Source organism: Myotis davidii, unplaced genomic scaffold (assembly GCF_000327345.1).
Source record: "Myotis davidii unplaced genomic scaffold, ASM32734v1 scaffold24, whole genome shotgun sequence".
Taxonomy (NCBI): domain Eukaryota; kingdom Metazoa; phylum Chordata; class Mammalia; order Chiroptera; family Vespertilionidae; genus Myotis; species Myotis davidii.
The window spans coordinates 4,790,873-4,800,588 of NW_006298312.1; the positions used below are offsets into that span (position 1 = coordinate 4,790,873).

At 34.8% G+C, this 9,716-nt stretch overlaps 1 long non-coding RNA gene across 1 annotated transcript in view; it reads left to right on the forward strand.

Annotated features, from left to right (window-relative positions):
- The window catches only part of LOC107184700, a 22,342-nt gene that overhangs the window by 8,008 nt on the left and 4,618 nt on the right, over positions 1-9,716 (forward strand). The window contains exon 2 of the long non-coding RNA XR_001515599.1: positions 695-696. This is a non-coding gene — a long non-coding RNA (uncharacterized LOC107184700). The remainder of the gene's footprint in view (positions 1-694; positions 697-9,716) is intronic.

The following is a 9,716-nucleotide window of genomic DNA, read 5'->3' on the forward strand; positions in this document are numbered from 1 at the left end:
GGCCTGCAGCGGCAGGCGGGGAACGTTGGAGTCCTCCGTCACTGAAGCAAGCAAGCCTCATGTTCAATTTAAGCTGCCTGGCTGCCGGCCACCATCTTGGCTGCCAGTTAATTTGCATATCTTGCTGATTAGCCAATGGGAAGGGTAGCGGTCGTACGCCAATTACCATGTTTCTCTTTTATAAGTGTAGATGCTTGATATAGAATGAGGCAAAAGTAGGTTTACAGTTGTTAGTATGGGAAATAATACAATAATCTATATATATAAGAGGCTAATATGCTAAGTGTCTAATCATCCGACCAGTCACTATGATGTGCACTGACCATCAGGGGGCAGATGCTCAACGCAGGAGTTGCTGAGCTTCAGTGGTACTTGGGTAATGCATTCTGGAACCAGAGAGAAGGGAGCCTGATTCCTTGTGGGGCCACGGGATTCTACCTTTGGCCATGGGTTATGTTGTTGCTGGGGCACTGTTGGTCCTGAATATGGTTTACTCCACACTTGTGCTTGCATTCTACACCCTGTACGACAGCAACTTTGCATTGTGCCCTCTCCCACTCCAGGACTCCTCGGGGGATATCGGAGAGCTGCTTTTGGCCCGATCCCTGCAGTCCAGGCCAAGGGAACCCATCTTCCGGAGGGACCCCATTCACTCCACAGACGCTGGGGAGGGACCACAGGAGGTTGGCTCCAGCTGTGCTCAGCCCATCTTGCTCAGTCCCTCCCTGCCAGCCACCTTCTAATTAATTACCTTTCAATGTGCACGAATCCGTGTACCAGGTCACTAGTTAATAAATAATAATAAAGAATAAACTCTGTTTTGAGTACTCACAACTGTAAACCTGCTTTTGCCCCCTCTATATAAAGGAAAATAAATGGAGGCACAGAATTACCTAACTTACATAGCTACTTAATAGTCAAGTCAAGGTCTGAACCCAGAGAGTCTGGTTGTCTGTAGACTTAGTGACATTTTAGAGCTCGTCTGCTTCCAAGGTACCTTCTACTTCTAGAGCTCTGTAAGACACATACCTTTGTATTGACGACGTGAAGTTAGTTTATAAATGAAATTGTACAACCTCAATAACAAATAACTGGGAATCTGCTTAATAATCATTTTTGTACCATGTTAGAACAGAGTACTAGAATTGTATTCCTTGATTATAAAGAATTTGGAAATGAATCACACAGTTGCTTTGCTACTTACAGTTAAAAATTATTTCCTTCCTTCTTCCTTACTATCTATAATAATACAAGCATAATATGCTAATTAGACTGGATGTCCTTCTGGACAAAGCCGAGGCTGTGAGGGAAGCCCGGGTCCCGGGTGCCGGAGGGAAGCCAGTGTGGCAGCCGGGGGAAGGAAGGCCTACCCTTGCACAAATTTCTTGCATCAGGCCTCTTATCTAATAATATTTCTTTATTATTTTGAACCTGAAAAATTGAACCAGAAAAGGTAAATCTAAGTCAATATATTAAAGACAGTAATCACAGTGATAGCCATCAACATCAAAGGAACAAAAGAAAGAAAAACAAGTGGGTCATACATGGTCTTTAAAAATCCCGCTCTGACCAGAGATTATGGCTTATGATATCTACTCCAGAGTCTCAGAGTATACTGGTATAAAGTAAAGTTGGCTCTATTTTGAATGTCATTTTCTTCTCATGATAATATGACATTTCCAAATGTTAAAAGTACAACTGCTTATTATAAAATTAACCCCAAGTTTGCCTCTGAATTCCTATAAGTGATCTTTACTTGTTAATTATATAAAAACTTTAATATTTTATTGGGTTGCAAAACAATTATGTACTTTAATTAACCTATAATTCTGACAAGATAATCTTAATTTTCAGTAATTTGCATGAGTTGGTGAAAAAACTTAGAAATATCTGTAATATTGGCATTCTGGTCATAAAGATAAAATATTTTGTTAACTAAATTATAGTAAAAATATTTTATGAAAGTTATTTATAGAGCAAAGTAATGTTTTATATATTGTGTATGCTTAATTTGAAGAATGAACAAGCCATTATAATAGTGCACTATTTAGCTCATTTGACCCATCCAAAATAGATTTGGTGCATGAACCAACAGTGAATTCATTTATTACTTTAGAAAATCAATGTTAAAATTCTATTTATTCATGAATGGAAACACTTCTATTTACATAAGCAATTTAACACAGTTCATTTTGTTCAGGTGTACATGGTGAGAAACAATTTATAAACATTATATTTCTCTCTCTAGACACTATATTCCCATATTGTATTCATTTCCCAAAAGCAGTTGCTTAAAAAAATCATCTTAAGGAGATTCATTTTCATTTTCCCCATAGCCAGATGGTTTCCAAGCAAAGACATATACTGACATAAACAGCTTTTGCCCTATATTTTGAGAGTTCAATAAACCCGGCATTCTATATATGACACAGAAACTGCCACAATCTTTTTAGTTGAATGAACAGTTTTGAACAGTACTTACAATACTGTTCTTATTGATATTTGTACTAGAAGTCTTCATGATAATACTAGTAAGAGTATTTGTACTTGACATTTCTTTACATTAATCACAAATTCCTCCTGGTAAGATTAGAAAATAGTTACATTTTTCAGAAATATGTATAGTAGATATGTGAGGGAAGTTAGAAAAAAAAACAAGTTGATAAAATTCCTAGAGATGAATACATGAAAGGTTTCCTACTTTGCTATAATCTTATTGTGCATCCAACAAGAAGTGTGCATCTAATAATGAGAGAGGTTTTAGCATAATCCTTGGCATTTTCAAGTTTTACATGCTTCCTCATCTTTTTTTTAAATATATTTTATTGATTTTTTACAGAGAGGAAGGGAGAGAGATAGAGAGTTAGAAACATCGATGAGAGAGAAACATCGATCAGCTGCCTCCGTGCACATCTCCTACTGGGGATGTGCCCGCAATCCAAGTACATGCCCTTGACCAGAATCGAACCTGGGACCCTTCAGTCCACAGGCCGATGCTCTATCCACTGAGCCAAACCGGTTTCGGCTGCTTCCTCAGCTTAATGTTTTTGAAAGAGCCTGAAAATCTCATTTCTATCAGACTTTTATCAGTCTTTCTCATCTAGGGAAATAGTACATAATCTTGCCATAGTAAATATCTGAAGGGGCTCTTTCAAGCTATAGAATTCACCTCCAACACTAACAACTAAACTTGGATTTTGATACACATCTTATAACCCACAATGGAATAAAATCCTCTAATGATCCATTTCCATCATTAATACAGGAGGTGTAACAGATAACAGTTGGGAACCAGTGCTACAAATAACTAGTATTCTCCAAGCAGTATTCCATTGTACCTGTAGTTGAAGACTCTCTCTCTCTCTCTCTCTCTCTCTCTCTTTAAATTTCTTTGTCTCCCTCTCCCTCTCCCTCTCCCTCTCTCTCTCTCCCCCACTCCTCCCCCCCCCCCCGCCACTCCCCATCTCAGCGTCCCATCTCAGCGTAGTTGGTAGAATGTGAAGAATACTGTCATTCACTTTTCTATTTATTTATTTCTATGAAAAAAAAATGCTTTCTTTTTGCTCTTCTTCGGTTTCAGGCAAACTTTTCCTGGCCACTGAGATTATATCAGTTTTTTTTAGAATAAAATTTATTTATAAAATATTTAAGAAATTTATACAGTGCTCATATAATAGTTTTTTATTTAAAATTTGTCCTTTTCTGTTGACATCTATCTTCCCCCCTAGAATGCACCATCATGAACAGCAAGAAACATAGAATTTGCTTACTACTGATTTAAATTGCAAAACCTAGTATGTCACCCAGAGAGATTGGCTGTCAGAGTCTATAGCTTCTGATACTCAGCTACAAGAAGTTGTTCATATGGATTAATTATAAGACAAGAGCGAAAGTGTTAAATTGGACTTGAGCTCCTTCTCATGGGTAATGCTGCCATTAGGGAAACAATCAAGATTTGTTTGTTACTTTAAAATTTTCTAGATCAATGCTAGAAATACTAATATTAATGATATTAATAATCATAATTACTTTGATAAACTTTACGCATGTGATTACATTTGCATCTCATAATAATCATATTGGCGGATCTATTTAGATACTAATTTTACACACCAAACAGCTGCAGATAAAACCATAGATTTTCCAACTCACACAGCCAGTAAACATTAGACCCAGGACTTGAATCCTCAAAGTCTATTTGAAACTCCTTTCATGGTGATAAGGTTGAAACATTTCAGATAATTAGAACAGAAGAAGTAAAAACGCAGAACTAATTGTTGTATTATACAAAGTGGATTTGGATTGTTATCACCTCTTGTCACCTTTTGTCTTCTGATTGGTACCTATAATTATGCAAGAGAAGGGGTCTCCCTACTATAAAAATACTAATGGACATGGGCTTGGAGTTAAACAGGTTATAACTGTCTCACTAGTGGTATTTCTGAAAAAGCAACTTAAGTCAAATTTAGTGTTCTTATTCGTTATAGCCAGTCATGATTTATTCAAAGTTGAAGCTCCTAACCATAAGAATATGTATTAAAGATCTAGTTTACTGCTACTGCTGGTAAATCTTTTCTTTCAAAATGGGATTCTTAAAATCTTTTAACTGTACATCTACTTGTAAGGACTACTGGATAACAAAAGTTGCATGTGTAGGTCACATTTAAAGCTCCAATACTAGTATTTATAAGACACATCATAGAGAACACACCACTCCAATAACCAGCTTCTAATATGAAGGCTGCACATAACACTTGTACAGAGAATGTTCATAAGTGGGTTAGTGCACACAAAATCACCCTGCAGGAACAATAGTTTCTAAATATGTACACTGATTCTTTGCTGGAGGCACAAAGTATGAGTGCACAAACATGTATCACATTGAGAGAATAAGTCATTTAAAATCCATTTGCATGAAATCTAGGAACTAGCACAAATCATAACCTCACTGAACTGCAAGTCACCTTGATTAGTCACATGACAGCAAAGCACACTTAGGGATGGTGTCACACCCAGAGTGCTCAAGCTAGTTGCCATTAGATACTTCAATATCTGTGGTAGCACCCACAAATGATCACGGTACTGTTTTATAAAAGTTGATACTGATCAATGCCGGGGCCCCGCCAGCAGGCGAGGGGATCCAAAGGCAGTTGCTGGGCATGGAGGCCAGAGGGACATAGGCTATCAAGGAGACAGAACCGAACCTCACATCACCCTACTTGGCCCAGAGATGGCTGGTAGTCAACGACGGGTAAGACCCCACAGGGTGGGGCGACCTAAGACAGGCACAGTCGGGGGCCAGTAGAATACTTGGGGTGCAACAAATGTGGGGCACAGACCCCCCCCCCCAATGGTGCAGGGGCTTGAACGCTCGCCCCTTTTGGCTAATTTGAAATAAGTAATTATTCAAAAAGGATTAACAAAAATTTTCATTTTGTGTGCAAAAAATTAATATTTAAAGTTATCTAGACTGCATTATGAAATTTCCAAAAAGCCTCCTAAAAAAATAAAACAAACAAAAAAAAAGTGGATACTGTGGGGCAATTAATTTTCAAGATTTCACTAATCATGTTTCTCAATCTTGGCAGAAGATACTCTGTAAATTTTTAGTACAATAAATAAATAAACTAAAAATAACATAGGCACTAGATTATCTGAGTCTTAACTTCAATTTGAACTCTTTCTAGCTAGGTGACTATGGCCATATCATTTAACCACTTTAATAATCATTTTTTCATCTGCTGTGAAGTGTATGAAATAATGAAATAAAAAATTTAATATTCTGACATAATCTAAGGAGGCATTAAATACTACTTAATGTTGATGTGGTTGCTATTATGAATATCATTTTTATTAATATTGCTCCTCCACTAAAAGGTTGTAACTAGGGATCACAAAAATGTGACACCAATTTTTCTTAGATAGAATTCATTCATTCTACTAGTAATATTCAAGGTATCAATATCATGAAAAGCTCTCACATACTTTAAAGTTCAGATGTTCCCAAATTACTTGGGCCTCAAGATATTTTTATCTGGATACAAAATTAAAATTCACTTTAAATTAGAACTGTACCTTTTTTAATTGGAAAAAAATAAATTTTAAACACTTCATCAAATGAAGTAGTTCTATCAGCTCATGGCTGTGAGCCATTCACATTCAGCAAAGAAACTGAATTACTGAGTTATGACTAGGAAGATGGTCCAACTTGCCTAAAATCCACAGCACGATTGTGCATGGAAATTTGGAAAGAAATATTAAGAAACTTAAATATTTTTGCATGGTTTAGATCTAGCAATTAAATATTTTCATATTTGTGCAAAGAAAATAATCTTGAAAGTCTAAATATAGTACAAAGTGTATCATTCTAAAATTTCATAAAATAGTCCAGGACAGAGAAATGATCGGATAATTATGGCACTTATTTAATTTATTGTAACAAAGAAAAAGCAATGAAAATTAAGTAGTAACTTCAAAATTGCAGTATAAAAGAACTGTATAAAATTATTATCATTATTAAAATTTTTAAAAAGATGCCTAGAGTTAATGCCCAAAATGGAACATAACAAAACAGTTACCTTTGGGAGTTGCTCCTTTTTTATCCTTTCAATTATTCTTTATTTTTTATTTTTGTAATGTGTTGTTGTTACTTAACAATGAAAGCAAGTAATTTATAAACATTTATATCAATCCTACCCTTAAATTAGACTTGAGATTACAGAAAAAAGTTGAGCACATGTTGCATGTTGCTTTAATATACCTACTCTACCTATTTCTCCTAAAGAAAAATCTTTATTATTCAAGTGATGTGTGTGTGTGTGTGTGTGTGTGTGTGTGTGTGTGTGTATTAACCAGCTTTGAAGACTATATCTCTGGTTTGCAGTTTATTTGCCATAGAACTGTGTTATCACCTCATGTGGATGAAAGTTTGCAGTAGACAGCACAGAGGAATGAGGTGTTTAGATACTACCTCCCAAAAACTTGTCAATAATAAAAACTAAAGGAAGCATTTATTCTTCTCTGGTTAAAATAACTGCAAAGGTGTCATATTAGTCAAGTGTAACATAAAAAATAATTTAGCACAAGAAGACTTCCTTGGTTAATGAAAACATTTTAGCAATAAAAACATAATTTTTAGGGAAAAAGCTTAGAATAAAATTTTAAAAAATTATCAGTCAGTGTGACTTTATATTGTACTCTTTTTCCAATTTAACTCTCTTTTAACTTATTTTATAAGCACACATTAATTTTAAAATCATGGAAATACAATTTTTAACTTCAAGTGCTGTGATTTTCCTATGACCCAGCCTTAATGCCTCATTACCTTTTAGTTACTGTTGACATAACTTTGAGGGCGAGATCAGCAGAAGGGGCTGTTGCTACGAATCTGGTCATATATTCACTGCCTAGGTTTCTGTGTCTTTTGAATAATAATGTCAAAGACCTAAAGACCTGAAGGCCTTTGCCTTCAGTAAAATCTTAATATAATAATATTGATAATTCTTCTTAGTATAATTCCAAATAATAATCTAAGATTTTTATGCAAATTGATCTCAACCAACAGCATTGTCTTAAAGATAATTTTCAGACACATATTTAGAATTCAGCTCTTTGGGCTACTGTTCATCTTCAATAAGACCTTTCACTTAAATGTAGCCAATAATGTTGTAAAAGGAAGTATGGTGCCAAGTAAGCACTTGAAATATTGAGGAGGGACCACTTTGTAAAGTATATAATTTTCACAACTATCCTGTACACCTGAAACTAAAACAAAATGATATTGAACGCAAACTGTCATTGAAAAATAAAATAAAAAACAAACATTTTCCTTATATCCATTTATTGGCCATAACAAAGAATAATAATCTATATCCTTAATAATCAATGCTGTTTTTCCATCAAGAGTAAAAGTTATTTTTCAAATTTTTATCTTTAATTTATTTTTAAATTTATGAATATGGCAAACTAGCAAACATATAACATTTATATTATTTGTGGACATTATTTCACTAGATTATATGCAAGTTAATTGTACTGACAGAATTATGCTGCACATATACTTATTAAACAGGAAATTTCCCAAGTCAATCATAGTCTACTGAAAATGTATTTATTTCTATTAAATTTTAAAATAAAATTTTGTTGAGGTAACATTGGTTTACAACATTATGTAAGATTCTATAATTCAACATCTGTATATACTACATCATGCTCACCACCAAAAGTCTAGTTCCACCACACAATTATCCCCCTTTATCATTTCACCCTCCTTCCATCTTGTTCTGCTCAGGTTGCCTGCCTATATGAGTTTGTTTTGTTTTGTCTATTCATTTATTTGTTTTGTTTCATATTTCACTTAGCATAATACCTTTGATGTCCATCCATGTTGTCATAAATGGCAATATTTCATCTCTTTTATGTCTGAGTTGTGTTTCATTTATACATTCATCCATCAATGGACACTTAGAGTGTACTGTATCCATATTTTGACTGTTATAAATAATGTTTCAATGAATACAGGCATGCATATAACTTTTAAAATAAGTGTTTTCATATTCTTTGCATGAATATCCAGAGGTGAAATTGCTGGATCATGTGATAGTTCTATTCTTAATTTTTAGAGATCTTGTCTACTGTTTTGTTTTTGTAGGGGTTTTTTGTTTGTTTTTTTTAGTGGCCATACCAATTTACGTTCCCATCAACAGTGTACAAGGGTTCTCATTTTCCCCCATCCTCTCCAACACTTGTTGTTTCCTGTCTGTTTTATGATAACCATCTTAACAGGTATGAGGAAATATCTCATTGTGGTGTTGATTTGTATTTACCTACTAATTAGTGATGTTGAACATCTTTTCATGTGCCAGTGGCCATCTCTATGCCTTTGGAAAAATATTTATCTGCCTATATTTTAATCAGGTTGTTCATTTTTGTGGGTTCTTATGTTGCTGTTAGGTTGCATGAGTTCCTTATATATTTTGGATATTAACTTTCATAAGATATCTGATTTGAAAATATCTTTCCCCACTTAGTAGGTTGCCTTTTTGTTTTCCTTTGCTGTACAGAAACTTTTTGTTTGATTCAGTCCCATTTGTTTATTTTGGCTTTTGTTTCCCTTTCCTTTGTAGTCAAATCCACAAAAAACATTGCTACGACTAATGTCAGGGAGTTCACTGCTTATATTTTCTTCCATATGCTTTATTGTTTCAGGTATTACATTAAAGTCTTTAATCCATTTTGAGTTAATTTTTGTGTATGGTGTGGTCTTGTTTCATTCTTTTGTGTGTGGCTGTCCAGTTTTCCCATCACCATTTATTGAACAAACTTTCCTTTCTTCCCTTTATATCCTTTATATCTGAATAATAACTTTGCTGGATACAGTATTCTTAGCTGGGAGATTTTTATCTCTCAATATTTTGAATATGTTTTTCCACTCTCTCTTGGCCTGTAGAATTTCTGTTTAGAAGACTGCTAATAGTGACTTAGTAGGTTACTGATTTTCCCTCCTGGCTTCCTTTAAAATTCTTTTTTTATCATTGCATTTGTATTTTTTATATATATATTTTATTGATTTTTTACAGAGAGGAAGGGAGAGAGATAGAGAGAAACATCGATGAGAGCGAGACATCGATCAGCTGCCTCCTGTACATCCCCCACCGGGGATGTGCCCGCAACCCAGGTACATGCCCTTGACCGGAATCGAACCTGGGACCCTTGAG